Here is a 25,466-nt window from a genome sequence, read left to right as displayed (position 1 = left end):
CTGAACTTCCAGCACCTCCCAGGGGTGTCATGTGTATAGCCTAGCTCCTGTTTGCCTTGCAAGTCTCCTGTCCAATCCTAGCATCTTTCACAGGGAGGCCAGGAAGTAGGTGATGCAAACACTCCACATTTCTCAGACAAGAGATGTGCTCAGGACTGAGTTCAGATCAAGCTGGGCAGAGATATCAGAAATAGAGCTGTACCAGGAAAAGTGGGTGGTCAATGCACATAGCACATATCAAACCAAAAGTTTTCAGAGTCAGATGGGTGGCATGACTTCACTGGGGCTGGGTGAGAAGACCCATGGGCAAGAAGACATTGAGAGAAGACCCACACTGGAGGATGGGTGGGAAGGATGTGTGAGGAGGAGGAGAGTTAATGAGATGGAGATAGGGAGGTAAAGGAGAGGAGGTGAAGAAGGCTAACTAGCTGACTTAAGAAAGAGAAATTTAGGCTGGCATAAAAGCAGGAGGCAGATCCACAGTCTGAGCTGTAACAGGTGAGGCAGAAGCAATATCCTGCATCCCAAGTCCCTCCGCACCAACGTGGAAACCTTGTGAGACCTTCCCCTTTCAGGGGAAGACTACCTGTAGTGTCCTTCTCGGGCAGGGTCACTCACTGAAAGTGCCTGCACTGCTATCTTCTTCTTTCACCTGCATAAACCTCCAGGGGTCCTGAAACTCCTTGCAGGGCTGCCCAGCATGTTAGCTGGAATTGCATAACCTCTCATTTGTTGTTTTTGTTCAGTCACCAAGTCGTACCCAACTCTTTGCAACCCTATAGGATGGAGCATACCAGGCTTCCCTGCCCTTCACCATGCCCCAGAGTTTTCTCAAATTCATGTCCATTTTGTCAATGATACTATTTAACCATCTCATCCTCTCCCACCCCCTTCTCCTTTTGCCTTCAATCTTTCCCAGCAACAGTGTTTTTTCCAATGAGTTGGCTCTTCACATCAGGTGGCCAAAGTATTGGGGTTTCAGCTTCAGTGTCAGTCCTTTAAATGAATATCCAGGGCTGATTTCCTTTCAGATTGACTAGCTTGATCTTGCTGCCCAAGGGACTCTCAAGAGTCTTCTCCAGCACCACAATTCAAAACACATCAATTCATCAACATTCAGCCTTCTTTGTGGCCCAACTCTCACATCCATACATGACTACTGGAAAAACCAGAGCTTTGACTATATAGACCTTTGCAGACAAAATGATGTCTCTGCTTTTTAATACACTGAATGGCTTATCATAGGTTTCCTTCCAAGGAGTAAATGTCTTTTAATTTAATAGTTGCAGCCACCATACACAGTGATTTTGAAGCTCGAGAGAATAAAACCTGTCACTGCTTCTACTGTTTTCTCTTCTATTTTCCATAGAGTGATGGGATCAGATGCCATGATCTTAGTTTTTTTAATGCTGAATTTTAAGCCAGCTTTTTCACTCTCCTCTTTCAAGCTCATCAACAAGCTCTTAAGTTCCTATTCATTTTCTGCCATTAGTGGTATCATCTGCATATCTGATGCTGTTGATATTTCTCCTACCAATATTGATTTAAACTTGTGGTTCATCCAACCCAGCATGTCTTATGATGTACTCTGCATATAAGTTAAACAAGCAGGGTGACAATCTACAGCTTTGTTGTATTTATTTCCCAATATTGAACCAGTCCATTGTTCCATGTATAGTTTTAACTGTTGCTCCTTGACCAGTATACAGGTTTCTCAGGAGGCAGGTAAAGTGATCTGGTACTACCATCTTTTTAAGAATTTTCCAGTTTGGTTTTGGTTTTTGTTTTTGTTTTGTTTTGTTTTTAGTGAGTGCAATTGTACAGTAGTTTGAACAATCTTTGGCATGGCCCTTCTTTGCAATTTGAATGAAAACTAACTTTTTCCAGTCCTGTGGTCACTGCTGAGTTCCAAATTTATTGACATATTGAGTGTAGCACTTAAAGCTATATCATGTTTTATAATTTTAAATAGCTCAGCTGGATTTCCATCACCTCCACTAGTTTGTTCTTAGTAATGCTTCCTAAGGCCCACGTAACTTCACATTCCAGAATGTCTGGCTCTAGGTGACTGACATCATGGTTATATGGGTCATTAAGATCTTTTTTTGTATAGTTCTTCTGTTTATTCCTGGCATCTCTTCTTAATCTCTTGTGCTTCTGTTAGGTCCTTATCATTTCTGTCCTCTATTATGCCCATCCTTGTATGAAATTTTCCCTTGATATCTCCAATTTTCTTGACGAGATCTCTAGTGTTTTCCAGTCTATTGCTTTCCTCTTTTTTGCATTGTTCATTTAAGAAGGCCTTCTTATCTCTCCTTGCTATTCTCTAGTACTCTGCATTCAAGTGGGTATATTTTGCCTTTCTCCTTTGCCTTTTGTTTTTCTTCTTTCCTCACCTATTTGTAAAGCCTCCTTAGATAGTCACTTTGCCTTCTGTATCTCTTTTTCTTTGGGATGGTTTTGGTCACTGCCTCCCATATAGTTTTAGACACTTCTGTCGATAGTTCTTCAGGTGGTCCGTCTGCCAGATCTAATCCCTTGTATCTATTCAACACCTCCAGTGTATAATCACTGAGGAATCTGATTTAGGTCTTACCTAAATGGCCTAGTGGTTTTCCTTACTTTCTTTAACCTAAGCCTGAATTTCGTAGTAAGCAGCTGATGATCTGAGCCATAGTCAGCTCCAGGTCTTATTTTTGCTGACTATACAGAGCTTCTCCATCTTTGGCTGCAAAGATGGGGAACACATGTATACCTGTGGTGGATTCATTTTGATATTTGGCAAAACTAATACAATTATGTAAAGTTTAAAAAATAAAATTAAATTTAAAAAAATAAAATAAATAAAATAAAATCATATGTAAACCCCCCCCCCCAAAAAAAAAGAATATATTCAATCTGATTTCAGTACTGACCATTTGGTGATGACCATGTGTAGAGTCCTCTCTTGTGTTGTTGGAAAAGGAGGCTTGCTATAACAAGTGTGTTCTCTTGATACAATTCTCTTAGCTTTTGCTCATTTCATTTTGTACTCCAAGATCAAATTTGCCTGCTACTCCAGGTATCTCAGCCTCTCATTATCAGGGCACATTTTTCCCAAAGAAAATTCTCAGTTTTCCAGACTTGTGAAGAAAGATCAAGAAGCACAGACACAATCTCTTCAAACACCTGCATCACAGGCAGAGGTGACCATACAGATGGGAACCAAAGAGTGGGACACCACTGCATGTTCCTATCCATCTCCCATGAAGAGGGTAATGCCTGGCATTCCTCTTGATCCATTTCTTATTTCTTCCTAGACTGTTGTCTTTTGTTCTAGATTAGCTTGTGACCTTATCTGAGAAAATGCATACATTTATTTTCATTTATCATCCTTTTGGCTTCAGATTCTAGCTGAATCTTACCCTGCTCCAATCACCCATGACTTGCTGGTAATTTAGAGACCAAATTCTTGGGCATTCAACATTTTGAGAGAAAAGGTGTTTTTTTGAGAATGAATTCTAGATTGACTTTGACAAACCAGAATGAATATATCCTGGAAATCTCAACTCCTTAGAAGTCTTTTCTATTCTCCTCTTTCAAGACAAAGGAGCAAATCACACTCACACATACACACACACCCCACAGCAAGCTCTTTTCAAGTAAGACTGCAAAAGTAGCTCGAAGGAACTTTTGATCTCAGAACCTCTGCAGGATAAAGACCTAGGGATCTGAATTTTTAACAAGCTCTCAGAGAGTCCTTAGGAAATGTTGGGAAACACCAACAAAACAACTGAAATGGGGTAAAGCCTCTTAGCCATGCTGGGCATGATTTCAGGTACTTTACACTATTGTTCTGTTTTATCCTAACATCAAATCAATACATAGCTATAATTTGTCCATTTGGCTAAGAGGAAACAGACACACAGAGGCTTTAAATAACTTATAAATGAAAGTTTATACTGGTAGTAAATGGTGGAGACAGAGGCAGAATTTGAATTAGTTCTTAAGCTCTTGTACTCTGGCATTCACTTACCTTGGAACTTACCAATGGTAGGTGAGAACCAGTGGACCCGTTTGTCCCCCAAGTGGACAAACACAGAAAAAGTTTACACAGAAGACCTGTGGGTTGAGCCTCAGTTGATGGTGGCCATGGCTGAATTTATAATGTTTCCTTATATTGGCTTTCCCCATTGCCCTTCCCCTGCTTCTTTCTCTTGCTACCTGATATTTCTTCCCAAAAGAACTATCTTTATGCAGACTTTTGTTTCAGATTCTGCTTTTTGGAAACCTAAGTTAAACATTTATTTACGTTAATCTAAGTTTTAGAGTTGCAAGAAAAATTCTATAACCCTTAAATGAAAGAGTCAAGTCATCTGCTTAACCACAATATGCTCATTTTCCTGGCTTTGCCTGATGCAAACTTGGAGTCATAGAACAATTGCAGTCATAGAACAATTCAGTGCTGGATCCCTGCTTGTGATTGCCATGCCCTAAGCATTTGTTTGCAAGGATGTTTCTACTGCATAAGTCCAAATGTTAATGACTTGGGTACATGAGGCATTTGAGATAGTCATACCTTTTATTGAAAAACCCAATAACTAGGCATTATGGTGGAGGTTAGACAGTGCAATGTAGAACAAATATTTTTAAGACGTGTTTTAGGACTCCCTGCCTTCATAAGATCTTCTGGCCAGCCACATGAAGACCTTCTCTCCTGGTTTGCCAACATGTCTGGTTTCCTCCCACCCTCCTACATAGTTGGAGCGCACACTGCAGTGAGACCAAGAGCCCAAAAAGTGGAATTTCCCTGAGAATCAATCTTACAGTAGATAATCACCCTATCCACCCCTAAGCCACCACATCAGTTTATATTCATAGCATTGGGTTCTTCCTTACACATTACAATCACATTTTTTGTTGTTTTCTTACATAATTTCTACCTCTTTCACTCATTCCTAGAATGGACAGTCATCACTAGCACTGACTTGACAAGAAGCTGACTCTTAAAGCATGTGCTGGACATGTGCAGGACATCTCTAGTGTCCCTGGTGAGTCAGTGAAGACAGATACAAGGGAACATTAAGGAAGAAACAATAAGCCACATCAGGAAGGGACTATAGAACTGAGAAGGTCACTGCATTTTCACAGAAACAGGTGAGCATTCAGCAGATGGTGAAGTTGGAAAGGAAAGGAGAAAAGGGCCACCTGAGTACTTGAGGATCTACACCCAGTGTGGCCCAGTGGGAGCATGGGTACCCAGGGACTGGTAAAATGGAGTGACCACAAGTTGTTGGGGTTTCACTCTTTGCACAATTTGCAATTCTAGTTGCTGATGGTGTAATTCAGTCTAAAGGCAGGAAGAGATGGACATTCCAGGTCAAAAAGAGAGAGGGGGAATTGGTCCTTCCTTTGCTTTTTTGTTCTATTTGGACTCTCAACAGATTGAAAGACATTGGTGAGATTGCTCTTCCTAACTCTCTTTACTTATTCAAATGCTAATTTCTTCCAGAAACACCCTCACAGCTACCTCCAGAAATGGGCAGGTGGTCCTCAAAGCACGATACAAGGCATACAGTCCTTTGCTTTCTGGTTCTGAGTAGAGACTCTATTTCTACACTTCCTTAAAATCTTGGCAGTTTTTAATTTGATATAAGCAACCAAAGCTGTTAGAATTATATTGAAAACAGGGGCAAATTGTCTTGAAGGAAAATAAAGATATTTTCTCACTGGTGAGTAAAACCATGAATATGATATATGAATTTTATTTTTTTTCTACTTAATGGTTTTGTTCTTGTTTGGTTGGGTTTTGTTTCTTTATTTGCTTACCTACTGATCTTGGTAAGGGAGCAACATTTGCCACCCCAAAATGTCTCTTAGGAGGGTGGATTATTTAGAGATGAGAATAATCAAGACCCAAAAGGCTAAGGAAGAAACTTTGGCATTCCCCATAACTGCCTAAATGAATGTGTAGATAAAGGGCCTGTTCCAGGAAGCTATCCCCATAGAAAACTATGGTGTAAACTGGCTGTGCAGACAGGGAGGAACTCACCAAAGTCTGTCTGTTAAAATTTCTCTCTGTGTCTCAAGCTGTCTCTGTGTGACCTAACAAACATTCATCTACCAAATCCTTGCTTTTCTATCTCATCAATAGTCTTTCTCCCCTTTGAAGTCCCAAACCCCTTCCCCCAATGTACTCTTTTGTCTTTAGCTGAAGATGGAATTTAAGGTGAGTGTTTTGGCCATTTAGATGAGTTACTCAGTTTTCCTGGGCTTCTCTCATGTAAACACGTCATTGAACTTTTGTATGATTTTCTTCTGTTAATCTGCCTCATGGTAATTTATTTCTTAGAATGACCAGAAGAACCTAGAGGTTCTTCCTCTCTGCCGTCTAAAGTGATTTTTAGAGAGCTGAGCATATCATGTAACATCTGAATAAGTATAGCATTGTTACTCATTTGAACCAGAGGCTGACAGCTGAGAGCTGCCCCTAAAACCATTGGAGAGTCTTCAGATAAAGCAAAATTAAGTTTATTAATTTACTGCAGCAAAGAAGAATACCACCTTGACAGAATTCTAGGAACATCTCAAAAAGAGAAACCCAGTGGGATAATTATAAGTTTTTAGTATGAGTCAGATCACTTTAACACAAGCCTTGAGGAAAGAAACTGGTAGGTACTAGAAAGAATTTTTGCATAATAGATTTAGGTTAGCAGTCACAGACAGACGAGGGTCTTGAAGTGAATATTGATGTATCAAGAAGTTAGTTTTGATAAGTAATCTATTTTGTGTGACTTCCAGTCTTATTTTCCAAGAGCAAGTTCTTTTCAAAGCAAAGTAGCTGAATTATGTTTGCTTGGTCCAATACTGTTTAATATAGAAAACAAAAAGGCCATTGATTACAATTCCCAGATGAAAGTGTTAGTCACTCAGTTGTGTCCAACTCTGTGATCCCATGGACTATAGCCCACAGGCTCCTCTGTTCATGGAATTCTCTAGGAAAGAATACTGAAGTTGGTTGCCGTTCCCTTCTCCGGGGGATCTTCCCAACCTAGGGATTAAACCCAGATGTCCTGCATGCCACCAGGAAATCCCTAGGTATGGGGACAAAAAATTGTTGCCTGTCATTCCAGTAAACAATGACTGTTGCCCCTCATCAACCCATCAGCTGCCCTCGATGGTGCACCCTGAGGGGAAATCAGGGTGGAGGAAAACAAGATACTGTCCCTAGATAGTTAAGATACACATCTAAGGAATAATTTCAATAAACCCAGATTCTGGCATCTTCACATACACAGAAAAGTGTTAAAATCATTAACTTGAGATGTCTATTTTTTTTTGTAATTAGCAGTAATCTTTTTATATTGATTTGCTTTTTGTTTTTAGCAAAAACTTCCATATATCCTGGCCTTTATATCTTCCTTTCCTCTTCAGAACTGTTCCTCGGAGTGATCTGAAAGGCTGTGTCCCAGGCTACGGTCCTCAGTAATGACTAGAATAAGACACAGCTTCCAACTTTTAGGTTGTACATGTTTCTTCTGTGTACAGTTTCCATATCTAACTATTACAGAACTTGTTAGGATACTTAAAATTAAATGTTAAGTAAGAGTGATTTGAAAAGTAAATGCTTTCTTCCAGATAATATACCTGCACAGTTCAGAACAGTTTACATCTACCCTGAAAATTAGACAAGGCTCATGTGCTAAGTTATGCTGACTTGTTCCTTCCAGTGACCAAGGAGTTCAGATGGCTTCAGTTCAGAAGTCAATGTCAGTTCATCTGGTAAGGTCTTTAATAAAGTCAACACTGAAATCAAGTTGTTCAAATTTTAAGCCCCTGGTTCTTCCACAACCTTCAGCCATTACCACTTGTGTAAGCATGATCTCTGGAATAAACCACATCTTCACAAAATTGAGATGATAGCTTACTGTACAACTTCCCAGCACCAGGCGCCATGCTAGAGACCAGTGATGAAGAAAGAAAAGTACCATATTCTGTGCCTCTAGAAGTTAGGAGCCTAGTGAGAGAGAAATCATTACAATAGAAGTGACTGATGCAATGATTGGGTTTACCAGACCCAGTGCATGTCCACCTGAAATATTGTTTATATTGCATGTATGTATATGTATTTAGGGGTAGAGGTGGCAGGGGTGGTGGTTGTTGTGAAAACAGATAAGAAGAATGGGGAAAGCGTAATGGAGGATTCAACTGGAATGGACTCTGAAAGGAATGCCTGTTTCCCCAGATAATGAAGGAAAGAAGTGGCATTCCTGGCAAAGGGACTATTGTATGAAACCTTAAGATGTATTGGTGATTTCAAGGCATTACATTCTCCAGGAGCGATTTGGCTCATTTCTGTGGATGACTTTCCCTATGGAAGTCCCCACCTGTGCAGAAGAGCTTGGTGCCATAAGTGGAAGATTCCATGATGGGGAGTCCTGCAGAGAGTCCTGTGGTACAGAGAGCAGAGTAAGCTGTTGAGATCACATTGACCAAGCAGGTGGCATAGAGGGAGAGGCTGGTTTTAGTTGAACTTCAGCTTAGAGCTTGGGAAGTTAGCACATTCCAAGGCAAAAGAATGAGCTAAAACCTAAAGATCTAACAAGGAGGGACAAATGTCAGAGCAGCCTCCCACTCTGGGCTGAGGATTTGAGGGCAGTGGCCATAGGACTACAGTCACACCCGTTGCTTACCCCAACAAGCTCTCAGACATCAGCATGGGAGCTCTGAGTCTTGTGAAGGCCGTGAATCTATAATATATCACAGAATCAAAATGACTTTCTTTCAAAATGCACATTGCTTCAGGCATGCTAAATGTTCTCTGAGCCCCAGTATACATAATTTATCTGCCATTTACAGTGCCCAGCACTCTTGGCTAGAGTGGCATACCAGTGAGGCTGCATGGGATGCCACTTGAATAGGCTTAACTGATTTTAGAGATCCTTAAGTGGAATTAGAGTAACTTTGTAGAAGACTGCCTCTCCTAATGAGGTCTAAGGAGGGAGAAATACAATGCTGTCAAAGCCAAGCTGTGTGCCCAGTGCAGTGAGATCAAAGAAACCTAAATGTTTGAGGTTGGAGCAGAGGAAAGTTTATTGCTAGGGCCAGGCAAGGAGAATGAGTGGCTCATTCTCAAAAGAGCTGTACTCCCTGATGGTTTTCAGGGAAGAGTTTGGGGTGAGGGAGCAAAATACCTGACTTTCTTCTGATTGGTTGTTGGTGAGGTAACAGATAGTGTTCCAGGAATCTCAATCACCAGTCTTCTGGTTCTGACCAGTCTGGTTTCTCAGCAGGTGGTCACCATCCTCCATCTGGGTGGGAGCCTTAGTTCCTGCAGAAGAACTCAAAGATAGTTTCAGATTGTTATTACATCCTTTGCAGAGGAACTCAAGGACTTTGTTTTATCACTGCAGTATTGTTTCTTGGCAGCATTTCCTTTCTTCCTGCCTTCCCTCACTACCATAGTTAGTAACTGCTTGAGTCTGCTCTTTGAAACTCAGGTAAGGCTAGGAGACTAAAGCCTTTTACTACAAAAAAAGAAATGGGGGCTTTTGTATCCAGGAGGGCCCTGCAGAGCCCTATTCAGTTTCAGTTACCCCTTTTCTTTGTTCTTTGTTTCTGTTTCCCCAGTCCACAAGCAGGAGTTCCAATCCTCAAAATCTAAATTCATTTTTTCTTTTCTGTCTTTTACAGGAAAGGGGCTTAAGTCATTGCTTAGATCCACTGGTTTCTGATGCTAGTGCATCTTCATATGCTTGTTCTGTTACATTTTTCATAGTCCAAGTTGGTGTTATAGAAAGCTATAACAAAGACATCTGGCAGGAAGTCTGATTCAGATGCTCATTCACCATCAGAGGTAGCAGAGGTTCTAATAGCTAAAGCAAAACCCAGAGACTACAGAAATGATTTTTCACTGGCTTGTTCTCCCAAAGCATGCCTACATAATCCTCTAGGTTTTCTGAAACTTCATTATTCAATTTACTGAATTTTAAAATACAAACTTGTAGAATTAGTTTTAAACTTAGTTCAAATTATGACTACTTTGATTAATATGCATATGCATTTTTGAGATGCTTGATAAATTCTAAAGGTTAAGATTATATATGTCTGACAGACCAGGCAGTATTTCCTCTAAAAATATATGGAACCTCTTTTTAAATTAGATTCTTGGAGCAGAACCTATGGGAATGCTTTGGGTTATTCAAAGGATGGAGATCTCAGTGATAGCTCCAAATCCATGGTTCTCAAAGTGTGGATCTTAGACCAGCAACATTAATATCACCTGAGATAATTACTTGTTAGAATTAGGCCTGAACCCAGACCTAAGAATATATTTTAACAAGCCTCCAGGTGATTCTGGTGCTGCTCAAATGTGAGAACCATTGCTCTAAGTTCATTTTTAACCACACAACCCCAACCTTTGATTTAGGGAATCTTCATCATCACCCTTATGTGAACCAGGTGTCATATACTCTTTTAAGCTTCCTGTATAATCTTATTAAATTAAAAAAAATTGTGGAACACTCTAATTTTACAGATGAGAGAATTGATTCTTAGAGAAGTTAAGTCATGTGTGCCCAAGGGACATAGGTGCAAGATACAAGGTACATAGGCTCATTTAAAGCCACCATCTACACCACCACACTAAGAATGAAATGTGTAGAGCCTCATTTAAAGGAGAGTTATCTGTTGGTGAAGAGGTACCAAGGATCAGAACAAGTAGTTATCAACCCTGCTGAATCTTAGCATCACCTGGTAAGTATTAGAGAGTTTCCCTTCATTTTTTATTGTTTTCTATATACGTAACACAAAATTTACTATTTACTATTTTAACCAATTACAATTCAGGGGCATTAAGTACATTCACAATGTTGTCCAACTATCACCACTGTCCATCTTAGAATGTTTTCATCACCGTAAGCAGCAACTATACCCATAAAATAATAAATCTGAGCTCCCCACTACCTTAGCCCTGGTAATCTCTATTTTATTTTCTGTACCTTTGAATTTATATATTCTAGGTACATCACAGATGTGGAATCATACCATTTGCTGTTCTTTTGTATCTTGCTGACTTCACTTAGTGGGCTTCTCCTGTGGCTCAGTGGTAAAGAATCTGCCTGCAATGTAGGAGATGCTGCTGATGTGGGTTTGATACCTGGGTCAGGAAGATTCCCAGTAGGAGGAAATGGCAACCCACTCCAGTATTCTTGCCTAGGAAATCCCATGGACAGAGGAGCCTGCAGGGCTACAGTCCATGGGATCACGAAAAGTGGGACACAAATAAGCATACACATACGCTATGTTACTTCACTTAGCATAATGCTTTTAGGGTTTATTCATATAGTAATATGTATCAGAATTTCTTTTTAACAATGAAGACTATTTCATTGCATGTGCATACTACATTGTGTTTATCCATTCTACTAATGATGAATATTTGGGTTGTTTTCACATATGGTCTATTATGAATAATGCTGCTCTGAACATTGGTATAATTATCTGGTTAAAACCTGGATTTCAATGATTTGGGGTACATGCTAGCAGTGGAATTGCTGGATCAAATGGTAATTCCATGTTGAACTTTTTGAGGAACTGCTTAACTGTTTTCCACAATGGCTGTACCATTTTACATTCCATTAGTAATGCACCAAGGTTCAAATTTCTCCACATCCTTCCAATACTTCAGTACAGTTCAGTTCATCGCTGAGTTTTGTCCAACTCTTTGCGACCACATGAATCACAGCACGCCAGGCCTCCCTGTCCATCACCAACTCCTGGAGTTTACCCAAACTCATGTCTATCGAGTCGGTGATGCCATCCAGCCATCTCATCCTCTGTCGTCCCCTTCTCCTCTTGCCCCCAATCCCTCCCAGCATCAGGGTCTTTTCCAACGAGTCAACTCTTCACATGAGGTGTCCAAAGTACTGGAGTTTCAGCTTCAACATTAGTCCTTCCAATGAACACCCAGGACTGATCTCCTTTAGGATGCACTGATTGGATCTCCTTGCAGTCCAAGGGACTCTCAAGAGTCTTCTCCAACACCACAGTTCAAAAGCATCAATTCTTCAGCGCTCAGCTTTCTTCACAGTCCAACTCTCACATACATACATGACCACTGGCAAAACCATATTCTTGACTAGATGGACCTTTGTTGGCAAAGTAATGTCTCTGCTTTTCAATATGCTGTCTAGGTTGTTCGTAACTTTCCTTCCAAGGAGTAAGCATCTTTTGATTTCATGGCTGCAGTCACCATCTGCAGTGATTTTGGAGCCCGAAAAAATAGTCTGCCACTCTTTCCATTGTTTACCCATCTATTTCCCATGAAATAGATGGGGCCAGATGCCATGATCTTTGTTTTCTGAGTGTTGAATTTTAAGCCAATATTTTCATTCTTTTCTTTCACTTTCATCAAGAGGCTCTTTAATTCTTCACTTTCTGCCATAAGAGTGGTGTCATCTGCATTCCTGAGGTTACTGATATTTCTCCCAGCAATCTTGATTCCAGCTTGGGATTCATCCAGCCCAGCGTTTCTCAAGATGTACTCTGAATAGAAGTTAAATAAGCAGGGTGACAATATACAGCCTTGATGCACTCCTTTTCCTATTTGGGACCAGTCTGTTGTTCCATGTCCAGTTCTGACTGTTGCTTCCTGACCTGCATATAGGTTTCTCAAGAGGCAGGTCAGGTGGTCTGGTATTCCCATCTCTTTCAGAATTTTCCACAGTTTATTATGATCCACACAGTCAAAGGCTTTGCCAATACTTACTTCCTTAAAAAAAAAAAAAATCATCTCTATGGGCATCAAGTATTACCTCACTACAGGTTTGATTCGGCAGAATTCATCAACAGTGTTATCTTGTTCAGAGCTTTTTGTGCTTGCAGGAGGTTTTTACTGTTTTGTTATTATGCCAATATCCTTATGAGCTATAGCTTTATTCAGATTTTCTACTTCATAATTCAGACTCAATAGATTGAGTGTTTCTATGAATTTGTTCATTTCACCTAGGTTGTTCAATTTGTTGATGTATATTTTTTCATAATTCTCTCTTGTAATCCTTTTTATTTCTGTAATATTGGTAGTAATATCTCCACTTTTCTTTCTGATTTTAGTAGTTTGAGTGTTCTTTCTTGATTTTTCTGAGTCAATATAGCTAAAGTTTTGTCAACTTAATTAATCTTTTCTGATAACCAATTTTTAATTTTATTGTTTTTCTATCTGTAATTTATTTATCTCTCTTCTAATCTTTATTCTTTTCTTTTGCTCATTTTTTGTCCTTTAATATCTTATTTTATTTATTCATCTTTAACTTTTTGTTTTGTATTGAGGTATAGCCAGTTAACAATGTTGTGACAGTTTCAGGTGAACAGGGAAGGAACTCAGTTATATATATACATGTATCCATTCTCCTCCAAACTCCCCTCCCATCCAGGCTGTCACATAACACTGAGAAGAGTTCCATGTGCTATATAGTAGATCCTTGTTGGTTAATCATTTTAAATATAGCAATGTGTACATGTGTATCCCAAACTCCTTAACTATTCCTTTCCCTCATTATTTCTCTGGCCAACAATAAATTCATTCTCTAAGTCTGAGTTTGTTTCCATTTTGTGAAAGTGAAAGTGTTAGCTGCTTAGCTGTGTTCTTCATTTTGTGACCCAATGAACTATAGGCCGCTAGTCTCCACTGTCCATGGAATTCTCTAGGAAAGAATACAGGAGTGGATAACCATTTCCTTCTCCAGGGGATCTTCCTGACCCAGGGGTCAAACCTGGGTCTCCTGCATTGCAAACAGATTCTTTACCATCTGAGCCACCTTCCATTTTGTAAGTAAGTTCATTTGTATCATTTCTTTTTAGATTCCACATATAAGGGATGTCACACAATATTTCTACTTCTCTGACATATTTTGTGTTGGGTTTGTTCCTCTTTTGCTAGTTCCTTAGGTGTAAAGTTAGGTTATTCATTTAAGGTCTTTTATCTTTATAAATGTATCTACAGCTGTAAATTTTCCTCTTAGCCCTGCTTATATTATATCCCATGCGTTTTCATTTTCATTGGTTGCTAAGTATTTTCTAATTTCCCTTGTGATTTCTTTTGGCCTATTGCTTGTTTAAAAGTATGTTGTTTTAGAAGAAGGGAATAGAACAGTGGCATCAGAAGCACAGAGGTAGGTGAAATGGGGATATGTTGGTCAAAGGGTACAAAGTTGAGGTTCTGTAGGATGAATTAGTTTATGTAATAATGTACAACATGGTGACTATAATTAATACAACTATATTGTATGCTGGAAACCTGCAAAGGGAGTAGACTTCAGGTACTCTCATGACCAAAATAAAAAGAATGATAACTATGTGAAGAAATAGATATATATTAACTAGCTTGACTGTAGTAATCATTTCAGTTATATATATATATATATATATATATATATATATATATATATATATAAATGTTGTGCTGTGCTCAGTCACTTCAGTCATGTCCCACTCTTACAACTTATTGACTGTAGTCTGCCAGGCTCCTCTATCCATGGGATTCTCCAGGCAAGAATACTGGAATGGATTACCATGCCCTCCTCTAGGGGATCTTTCCAACCCAGTAATCTAACCCATATCTCTGGCATCTCCTGCATCACAGGTAGGTTCTTTACCCACTGAGCCACCTGGGAAACCTAAATATATATATGTAAACATATGCTGCACACTGAAAATATATGCAATTTTTATTTTTAAAAGTGTGTTGTTTAATTTCTACAGACTTTGTATCTTCCAGATTCCTTCTGTGATTGATTTTTTTTTTTTCATTCTATTTCATTGGAAATTTCAACTGGGGATTTTTTAAGACAGTGATATTTATTATTTACATTATTTTAATCTATGCCAATTTATTAAGACTTTTTTGTGGCCTAACATATGGTCTATCCTGGAGAATATTGTATGTGCACCTGAGAAAAATATGTTTACAGCCATTCACTGATTTAATATTTTTCTTTAAACTGGCAATACCAGCTGATAGTGAGAATGCAGAGCAACAGAAACACTCATTCATTGATGACTAGAATACAAAATTTTAAGATAGTTTGGCATGTTCTTACAAAACTGAAAAAAAATCTTACCATAAAGATCCAGAAATCCACTACTGGAAATTCATTCACCCAAATGATTTGAAAACACAAAAACCTGTATATAAATATTTATAGCAGCATTATTAGTAATTCCCCAAACTGGAAGCCCTAAGATTCAGCAGATGAATGGATAGTCAAACTGTGATACATCTATTCATATGATTCAATCCATAGATGGGTGCTATTCAGCAATAAAAAAGGAATGAGCTATCAAATCATACTAAGGCATGGATAAAGATTAAATGCATATTGTTACCTGAAAGAAGCCAGTTTCTGAAGAGGCTACATACTTTATTATTCTATTTATAGGGCATTCTTGAAAAGGCAAAACTATATAAGCAGGTGCCACAGTTTTGGGAAAAGAGAGGTTTGACTAGGTAAAGCACCAGAAACTTTTTGGAATAGTAAAGCTGTTCTGTATGATGCTCTTTTGGTAAAAACATGCCATCATGCATCTGTCAAAAACTTTAGAGCTTTGTAGCACAAAGTGCAGAGTTTAATGCATGCAAATTTTAAAAACAACATTCAGGTGGTCAGAAAAACCCAGGATGAAATGTAGACTATGACCAAAACTGCTTACTATTACAGTGTATGATATAACCTCACTAAAGAAGATGGGAAAGAAAGATTCTGACCTAAATAACTTTGGAAATAAGTAGAGCTTGTGACTGAATGTAAAAGACACTTTTCATAATCCATGAGTGTGCGTGCTAAGTCGTTTCAGTCATGTCTGACTCTCTGTGACCCTATGGACCATAGCTCACCAGGCTTCTCTGTCCATGGAAATTCTCCAGGCAAGAATACTGGAGTGGGTTGTCATACCCTCCTCCAGGGGAATCTTCCCAATCTAGGGATTGAACCCACATCTCTTACATCTCCTGCATTGGTAGGCAGGTTATTTATCATTAGGACCACCTGGGAAGCCCCAATCACTGTACTCTTGCACAGATAAAAGTTTCACATTGGAAGAAAACTAAAATGAACCTTAGATAACGGAGACATGAGTGTGACCTCTTGTTGAGCTAATATAGAATCAAATGGATACATTTAGAAATATTTATAGATATGTGTGTAAGTAGGTGAAGTACATATATGTATTTCCTTGCTCTGTCAACTGAGAAGGCCTACAAACAAATATGTACCAGTAGACTTTATTTTGTTGGGCTCCAAAATCACTGCAGATGGTGACTGCAGCCATGAAATTAAGACACTTACTCCTTGGAAAGAAAGTTATTACCAACCCAGATAGCATATTGAAAAGCAGAGGCATTACTTTGCCAACAAAGGTCCATCTAGTCAAGGCTATGGTTTTTCCAGTGGTCGTGTATGGATGTGAGAGTTGCACTGTGAAGAAGGCTGAGCACTGAAGAATTGATGCTTTTGAACTGTGCTGTTGGAGAAGACTCTTGAGAGTCCCTTGGACTGCAAGGAGATCCAACCAGTCCATCCTAAAGGAGATCAGCCCTGGGTGTTCTTTGGAAGGAATGATGCTAAAGCTGAAACTCTGATACTTTGGCCACTTCATGCGAAGAGTTGACTCATTGGAAAAGACTCTGATGCTAGGAGGGATTGGGGGCAGGAGGAGAAGGGGGCGACAGAGCATGAGGTTGCTGGATGGCATCACCTACTCGATGGACATTAGTTTGGTTGAACTCCGGGAGTTGGTGATGGACAGGGAGGCCTGGCGTGCTGCAATTCATGGGGTCGCAGAGTCGGACATGACTGAGCAACTAAATTGAAATGAAAGGCACAGAAATTCACACAATATGTTATCAAAAAAGAACTCCAAGGAAACAAATTTATTTAATAAAGAGAGAAAATTAAACTCCAGTCTTGTACCAACTTTTATATATGGGCTTCCCTGCTGGCTCAGATGGTAAAATCTCTGCCTGCAATTGCAGGAAACCCTGATTCTATCCCTGGGTCAAGAAAATACCCTGGAGAAGGAAATGGCAACCCACTCCAGTACTCTTGGCTGGAAAATCCCATGGTCAGAGGAGCATGTGGCCCATGGGGTCGCAAAAAGTCAGACACGACTGAGCCACTTCCTGTATGTGTGTATGTGTATATATATATATGTAAGTATAGTTGACTTATAATGTTCTAGGTGCACAACAAGGTGATTCATTTATATAAATACACATATATTACTTTTGATATTTTTTCTATCATAACTTATAAGATACTGACTATAGTTTCTTATGCTATACAGTAAATATTTGTTGCTTGCTGCATATCTATTTTTAATTAGAAATCTAGCATTCTACTCATATTAAGTCAAACAAGTGGAATCAAAATGTCATAATTTTTTTAGTTAGGCAAAAATTTATATTTTCTAAAATATATGTATTATATACATATTTATATAATATGTATGCAAAAGCTTTTCTACTACACTTGATAAAGTCTTGATAAATAATATCAAAATTAAAAAAGAAGAGATGGAGAAATTAGAGGACATAAACTAAATAAAATGGGAGCACTGAATATGAAATAGAGAAAGTGAAATAAACTAGATAAAAGTAAAACATCATCATATATTGCAGTTACTTTTAAACATGAGTGCTCACTAAAAACATCTGGAGCTCTGGAGAAAAAAGCAATACCTGAGCATTTTCACTTTTCAAAAAATTTCAAGATACTTCTGATATGCATCTGGAATTTAAAAAGTGATTACAGGTTTTTCTATTAGATCCTAGTTTTGGTGATTTAAACTTTTATTTTCTGTTGATCAATCATGATACAATGGTATTAAGTGAGTAATAGTTACGTAATCACAGCAGTAAAAGATGTTTATCAGTTTTCACAGTCAGTAGCCAGACAAAAAATAAAAGATAATTACAATTCCAAGCCATAATGGAAACATGAGTATCTTAACAATATAAAATAATTACATACAATTTGGGGAGTCAAGGAGAGTGATGTGGTAAGTGGGAGACCATACAAGCACATGTTTTCATCAACCCAGCTAGTCTATGTCTTTTGGCTGGTGCATTTAATCCATTTACATTTAAGGTAATTATTGATATGTATTCTCCTATTACCATTTTCTTAATTGTTTTGAGTTTATTTTCTGTAGGTCTTTTCCTTTTCTCGTGTTTCCTGCTTAGAGAATTTCCTTTAGCATTTGTTGTAAAGCTGGTTTGGTGGTGCTGAATTCTCTTAACTTTTGCTTATTTGGAAAGCTTTTGATTTCTCTATTAAATCTGAAGGAGAGTCTTTCTGGGTAGAGTATTCTTGGCTGTAGGTTCTTCTCGTTCATTACTTTAATGTATCACTCCATTCCCTTCTTGTTTGTATAGTTTCTGTTGAGAAATAAGCTGATAGTCTGATAGGAGTTCCCTTGTATGTTATTTGTTGCTTTTAAAATTTTATCTTTGTGTTTAATTTTTGTGAGTTTGATTGCTATATGTCTTGGTGTGTTCCTCCTTTGATTTATCAGCTGATTTAAATTCCTTCCTAGCATTCTCCATGCTTCCTGGACTTGGTTAATTATTTCCTTTCCCACATTCAGGCAAGTTTCCTGAACTTTCTGTTTCCCATAGTTTCCCAAGCTATTTTCACTTCAAATATTTTCTCAGGTCCTGTCTCTCTCCCTTCTTCTTCTGGGACCCCTAAAATGTGAATGCTTGTTTGTTTAATGTTGTCCCAGAGGTCTCTTAAGCTGTCTTCATTTCTTTACATTCTTTTTTCTATGTTCTATTATGTGGCAATGATTTCCAACATTCTGTTCTCCAGGTCATTTATCCGTGTTTCTGCCTCAGTGATTCTGCTATTGACTCCTTTTAGTATGTTATTTATCTCTGCTTGTTTGTTCTTTAGTTCTTGTAGATCTTTAGTAATCATTTCTTGAATCTTCTCAATCTTTGCCTACATTCTTTCCCGAGATCCTGGGTCATCTTCACTATCATTATTCTGAATTCTTTTTCTGGAAGATTTCCTATCTCCAATTCATTTAGTTGTTTTTCTGGGATTTTATCTTTTCCCTTCATCTGGGACACAATTTTTGCTTTTACATTGTGATTAACTTTCTGTAATATGGTTTTGTGTTTCAGCCACTGTGAGACTGCTTATTCTTGCTTCTGTCTGCCCTCTGATGGATGAAACTAAGAAGCTTGTGTAAGATTCTTGAGCTAGGGACTAGCTCAGTAAAGCTTTAATCCAATAATCTGTGATGGGTGGGGTTGCAATCCCTCCCTGATAGTTGCTTAGCCTGAGACAACCCAGCCCTGGGGTCTATGGGCTCTATGGTAGTATTAATGGTGAACTCCAGGAGGATTTATGCCAAGGGGGACCTTCCAGTGCCCCCATCCCTGTGGTGAGCCCCTGCTGACCCACGTCTCCACAGGTGGAGTTTTTTTTTTGGTGGGTTTCAGTGTCCTCCTGTCAATGGTTGTTCAAATTTGCTAATTGCAAATTTGGTGTTCTTACAGGAGGAGATGAGTAAACATCCTTCTATTCTGCCATTCTTGAACTGGAAGCCTCAACTTTCTTTTAACCACAAAATACATTCACTTAATTAAATTCAGTATAAATTTATCTAATCCTGACCATGCATAAAACTTTTCTCAGTTTCTTTTTCACAGTCTTCTATCACTTTCTGTATCCATATTAGTTTGTCCCTAAAAATAGGGACACTCAAAATGATCAGCTCTAGGACAAATTATTTTTCCTTAACCAAATACGTTTTCACTCCTCATACATACTTTTGTTGAAACAACTCACCCTAATTGCCTTGCATGTGGAAAGGTTCCTTTGTTATTTCTCGTAGCTTTAGTCACATATTACAAATTTAACTTATAAAAACCTTAATCTCTAGCAAAAACTGACAGGTAGTAAGTAATTGTAAACTGTTTTTCATACCATCATTCCTGATTGGAACATCCCATGAAACAGCCCCATGAAATACAAAACATTTATTTATTCACTGTAGTACAAGACATGTATCTAATAAACCCAAACATCTTTAGTTTCTCTCCAGTAAGTAGGTAAATGTAAGCTTATTTAGCAATTAATGTTCCAGTATCTTATTTTCTTTGGAAATGACCTAACTATTCAATAAACATTTATCTTTTAACTTCTTAAGGCAATGGAATCCCACTCCAGTACCCTTGCCTGGAAAATCCCATGGACGGAGGAGCCTGGTAGGCTGCAGTCCGTGGGGTCGCTAAGAGTCGGACACGACCGAGCGACTTCACTTTGACTTTTCACTGTCATGCATTGCAGGAGGAAATGGCAACCCACTCCAGTGTTCTTGCCTGGAGAATCCCATGGACGGAGGAGCCTGGTGGGCTGCCGTCTATGGGGTCGCACAGAGTCGGACACAATTGAAGCGACTTAGCAGCAGCAGCAGCAGCAGCAGCAGCAGCAGCAGCAGCAGCAGCAAAACTCTAGAGTTTTAAGTTACCAAGTATCTGGAGAGATCATTTTAAGTTAACTTTTAAAAGTAATTATTTCTCGTTTACCCAAAAACTTTCATCTCATTTGTACTTAACTTACTGATAAGAATTTTACCAGACCAGGTTATTTTTTGCAGATGTATTTATTAATATAACATAGAGCAATACCTTATATGACTTCTATTAAACCTAGGTGCAATAAAAGTATTATACTTAATTATACTTAATGTTGATGTCTCTTCCAAGACATGTCTATATTAATTAGATTAACAAACTTAATCTTATCTTAATACCCAGTATTAATTTAATATTGAATATTTCCCAGTTCATATGAACCAGAAAGTCATTTTGGCTAGGTTTTTCATATTTAGAAATATTTAGTTTGGAAATACTTACTTTTAAGTCAATTAAATAGAGCTCTTAAATAATTTTGATAATATTTTTCAGAGATAGAGGCATCTCATATGTGTAAAGTATACTAAAGATTTTATAGCTTAACTTAAAGAAAAAAAAAACATAGTTATGAATCAAGCGTTGCAATATAAACTTGTTGGTTTATATTGCTGATTTAAACAGTTGGGATAAATTAAATTTGCTTGGTTAGATGACTTAGGCTTTACTATTTGTGGAAATGACTTTTATACTCGACCTTGGTAAAATTCTAAGGAGGATATGAATTAGATTTTCAGCTGAGGGAGGCTTTCTAGCAGTATGAGTTTAAACTGTCATTTTATTTCATTTTTCCTTTTCCTTTGGTCTCACGTTCTACCTGATTGAACTAATTAGGCTCAGTTTCAGGTCCCTGTGGCCTGTACTTTTCTGATTTGTAGAGATTTGCAAGACAAAAACAGTTGCTTTTAACTCTTCAAAGAAAGGGTCTGTCCCCTAAACAATATTAAAATAAAGATCTGCCCAGCTATAAATTCTGTATCAGTGAGATTTCTAACTAAGCTGAAATTTAAGAGTTCTATTAATATATTCTAGATTTTAAGGTTTAATTTATCATATCTCTTAAAGCTTGCATAAGACATTTAACAAAAGTCTTCTTTCTGAGTTAAAACCCCAAATATTAGTTCTCAGTTTTACTTTAAGGCTCAATTGACTTATAAGATTTTTTCTAGTATGTTTAATTAACACTTTCTGAGGGATAGGTTGATATGCCTTGTCTATATTTGTGTGTGTGTGTATATATATATGTGTGTGTGTGTGTGTGTGTGTGTGTACACATGTATATATACATGTATGTGGCTGCAATGTGGGATACCTGGGTTTGATCCCTGGGTTGAGAAGGTCCCTTGGAGAAGGATATGGAAACCCACTCTAGTACTCTTGCCTGGAAAATTTCATGGGCAGGGGAGCCTGGTAGGCTACAGCTCATGGGGTCGCAAAGAGTCGGACATGACTGAGCGACTTCACTTTTCTTTCATACATAGAAAATCTCAATTCTGTCAACTTTTATACTTTAATCTTTAGTTTTCTTTAGGACCCAGTGAACAAGTTTTCACATCACAGGAGGAATCGTAGAAGCTTTTCTTTCTTTTTATTTCCATTTTATCTATTTTTATATAAAAGGCTCTGGGATCCCCACAGAGGGCTTGAGCCAAAGAACTCAAGTTGAGCTATCAGTCTTGATTACTTGGCCTGATTGTTGCCTCAAATACTTGACGGTCAAGTATCTCAGTGTAATTTTTTTTTCTCTTTACCCTTTAAATATATATACATATTTATAATAAATATGTATATAATGTATATATCATATAGATATATAATATCTGTGAATATATAAATATAAAATATATAAGTATGCATATATATTTAAGCTAGGAATGACTTGAGCTGACCTGTTTGGCCTTTAATGTTGGGGACCAGTAGGGGGTCCCTTTTGGACCATTACAATTTTGGTACTGTAATATCAAAACCTTGTGCTTTAATCTCTTAAGTGTTTGTTTTATTTATCACATTTTAAATAACCATCTAAGATTCTTTATTCATTTTGGATAAATCTCTCTAAGAATTCTTGTTTATTGGGGAAAAAGTCTCTAGACTTTTCCTACAGTTTTGTTTTTTTTTTTTTCTGTTACTCAACCTAATCAACATTAATTATTCTAATGTTTTTGGTAGCATCTATAGAGCCATTGCAGGGAAGTTGAATGTTTTGCCAAAAGTTTTATTCTTGTTTTATGTTTGAAGTATTCATTGATAAAAGAAAGCACTTGTTACACACACATAAACAGCTTCAATTTTTAATAGACTATTTAACAATTTCAATATACAGTCATTAAAAGAAAATAAATAGAAACAATAGAGAGAAGTAAAGCCTATACATCACAAAACTGGGCTGACACCTACATGCAGATTTGAACAGCAGTAGGAAGTCCCATATAACAGCAATCTGCAGTCCCAGTTGGGAAAAGGTCTTGGGCAGTGAGTCCATTTTACTGGTGAAAATTCAAATTGCAGATTTGGAGGGTTCCCACTTATAATCCCAGGCCACAGATGGATATTTTCATCTGTTTTCATGCAAAAGTACAACTGGTTTTTCTTTAATTTTTACAATGCTGTTTGTTTCACTTTGTGAGTCATAGAGGTCCTAGACCCTGGGGACTGGCCAGGTTCCTGGGGGCTTAAGAAATTCCAAGGCTCCTTTTCTTATGTAAAGTGCTACTTGACTTCCTGGTAATAACTGGTGTGCCTACAGGCGGGCATGTAGTCCTGTCAGGGCCATAAATCAATCAGAGGTCTGTTCCTCTACTTCTGTAGACAGAACAAGACTATCTCCATTTTAATTTCCTTAACACCAAGAACATGACAGTGCTTCCCAAACCAGTTTTTCTTATTTGATTTAAATTAAGGAAATTCTTATGTTAACTATTAGATACATTTTTTCATATTTTATTTTTATAGGCAGCACTGAAATAGTTGTTTATAATGAAAGTTCTCTAAAAATTTACCAGTTTTCTCCAGTTTAAAGTATCCATCATCTATCTACAAGTGAGATATATATTAAGAGTGATTCAGGGGATTGGTCAACAGAATTGCGAGATAACCCCTTCTTACAAAAACACCTAAATTGCAACTACTGAAAAATTATTGACAAAAAAATGCTAGAACCTACCAAAAAAGATATCCTATATACAAAGGCAAAGAAGAGGCCACAAAGAAACAGTAGGAAGGACCCAATCACAACAAAATTAAACCTCATACCACCAGGTTGGGGACACACAAACTGAAATATAATTATACTACAAAAGTTCTCTAACTAGAGCTAAAGTCTTGAGCCCCACATCAGTTTTCCCTGCTTGAGGGCCTGGTAATGGAAGGAGGAGGTCCTAGCGAATCTTGCTTTGAAAGCCAGCAGGGTTTGATCACAGGAATTCCACAAGAATAAGAAAAACAGAAATTCCACTCAGGGAGGGCACATGTATAGTCCAGTGAGCATCAGGACCCAGGGGAAAAAAAAATAGTGACCACATAAAAGTCTGGGCCACACTTATCTGCTGGTAAAAGAGGATCTCCTGTGGAGGTTGGAGGTGACTGTGACTCACAGCAGGGACAGACACTGGCAGTGGTATTTTTGGTGAATACTAATTTGTGTGAGACTTCCCAGAAGCCAACATTGCCTCCTCAAGACCCAGTCCCACTTAACAGCTGTAGGCTACAGTACTGGGATGCCTCAGGCCAAACAACCAACAGAGTGGGAACACAGCGCCCATCAGCAGACAGGCTACTTAAAGTCTTCCTGAGCATGACTTGACCCTCCGGTGGGGGAAAACAAAACAAAACAAAATGCTCCAGCCATGAACCTGCCAGCAGGAAACCTGTACAAGCCTCTTATACAGTCTTATCTACCAGAGGACAGAGAGTAGATGCAAGAAAAACTGCAATCTTGCAGCCTGCCGAATAGGATCCAAAATCACAGAAAATTAGATAAAATGAGATGGCAGAGGAGCATATTTCAGATGAAGGAGCAAAATGAAATATCAGAAGAGTGACTAAGTGAAGTAGCAGTTCAGTCGCTTACTTATGTCCAACTCTTTGTGACCCCATGAATTGTAGCTTGTCAGACTCCTCTGTCCATGTGATTTTCCAGGCAAGAATACTGAAGTGGGTTGCCATTTCCTTCTCCAGGGAAGTGAAGTGGAGATAGACAATTTATAGGAAACAGAATTCAGAGTGATGATAGTAAAGATGATTCAAGATCTCAGAAAAAAAATGGAGGCAAAGACAGAAAATACAAGAAATATTTAACAAAGACCGAGAAGAACTAAATAAGAAACAAACAGAGGTGAAAAATACACCAAAATTAAAAATACAATAGAAGGAATTAAAAGCAAAATAATTGAGGCAGAAGAATGGACAAGAGAACTGAAGGAAAGAATGCTAGAAATCACTCCCAAAGAATAGAATAAAGAAAAAAAGAATGTAAAGAAATGAAGACAATCTATTAGACCTCTAAAACATCATTAAATGCATCAATATTTACATACAGGGGTACCAGAAAAAGAAGAGAGATAGAAAGGACCTGAGAAATATTTGAAAAGGTAATAAATTAAAAATCTCCTAACATTGGAAAGAAACAGTCACCCAAGTCCAAGAAGTTCAGAGAGTCCCTGACAGGATAAATCCAAGGAGGAATATAGTAGTCAAACTAATAAAAAGTAAATTTAAGATTTATTAAAAGTAACAAGGAAAAAGTAACAACTAGGTTACAAGGGAGATCCCATAAGATTATCAGCCGATTTCTCAGCAGAAATTCTGCAGGCCAGAAGGGAGTGGCAAAATATGTATAAAGTGATGAAAGGGAAGGACCTACCTTCAATACAATGAAGTATTTTCTTTCTAGGGGGTTCTTATTCACATTCATTGGAGAAATCAAATGAATTATAGGCAAGCAAAAGTTAGAGAATCCAGAACCATGAGACCAGCTTTACGACAAATGCTAAAGCAATTTCTCTAAGCT

The 25,466-nt window shown here is 38.1% G+C and overlaps 2 long non-coding RNA genes across 2 annotated transcripts in view; one reads left to right on the top strand and one right to left on the bottom strand.

The window, feature by feature from the left end:
• Positions 1-6,521: 6,521 nt before the first annotated feature.
• On the bottom strand, positions 6,522-11,147 carry LOC129646123 (uncharacterized). The gene is made up of 5 exons (XR_008711717.1): positions 11,026-11,147; positions 9,174-9,310; positions 8,673-8,729; positions 8,367-8,429; positions 6,522-7,073 (listed from the first exon to the last, which is right to left on the bottom strand). It is a non-coding gene; the product is annotated as an uncharacterized LOC129646123 (long non-coding RNA).
• LOC129646124 (uncharacterized) overlaps positions 10,583-25,466 on the top strand; it is a 36,306-nt gene continuing 21,422 nt past the window's right edge. Inside the window, exon 1 of the long non-coding RNA XR_008711718.1 lies at positions 10,583-10,734. This is a non-coding gene — a long non-coding RNA (uncharacterized LOC129646124). The remainder of the gene's footprint in view (positions 10,735-25,466) is intronic.

The sequence above is a fragment of the Bubalus kerabau genome, chromosome 3 (genome assembly GCF_029407905.1).
Source record: "Bubalus kerabau isolate K-KA32 ecotype Philippines breed swamp buffalo chromosome 3, PCC_UOA_SB_1v2, whole genome shotgun sequence".
In the NCBI taxonomy this organism is placed as follows: domain Eukaryota; kingdom Metazoa; phylum Chordata; class Mammalia; order Artiodactyla; family Bovidae; genus Bubalus; species Bubalus kerabau.
The sequence above is the reverse complement of the archived record's forward strand: the minus strand, read 5'-3'. Positions and strand labels throughout refer to the sequence as shown.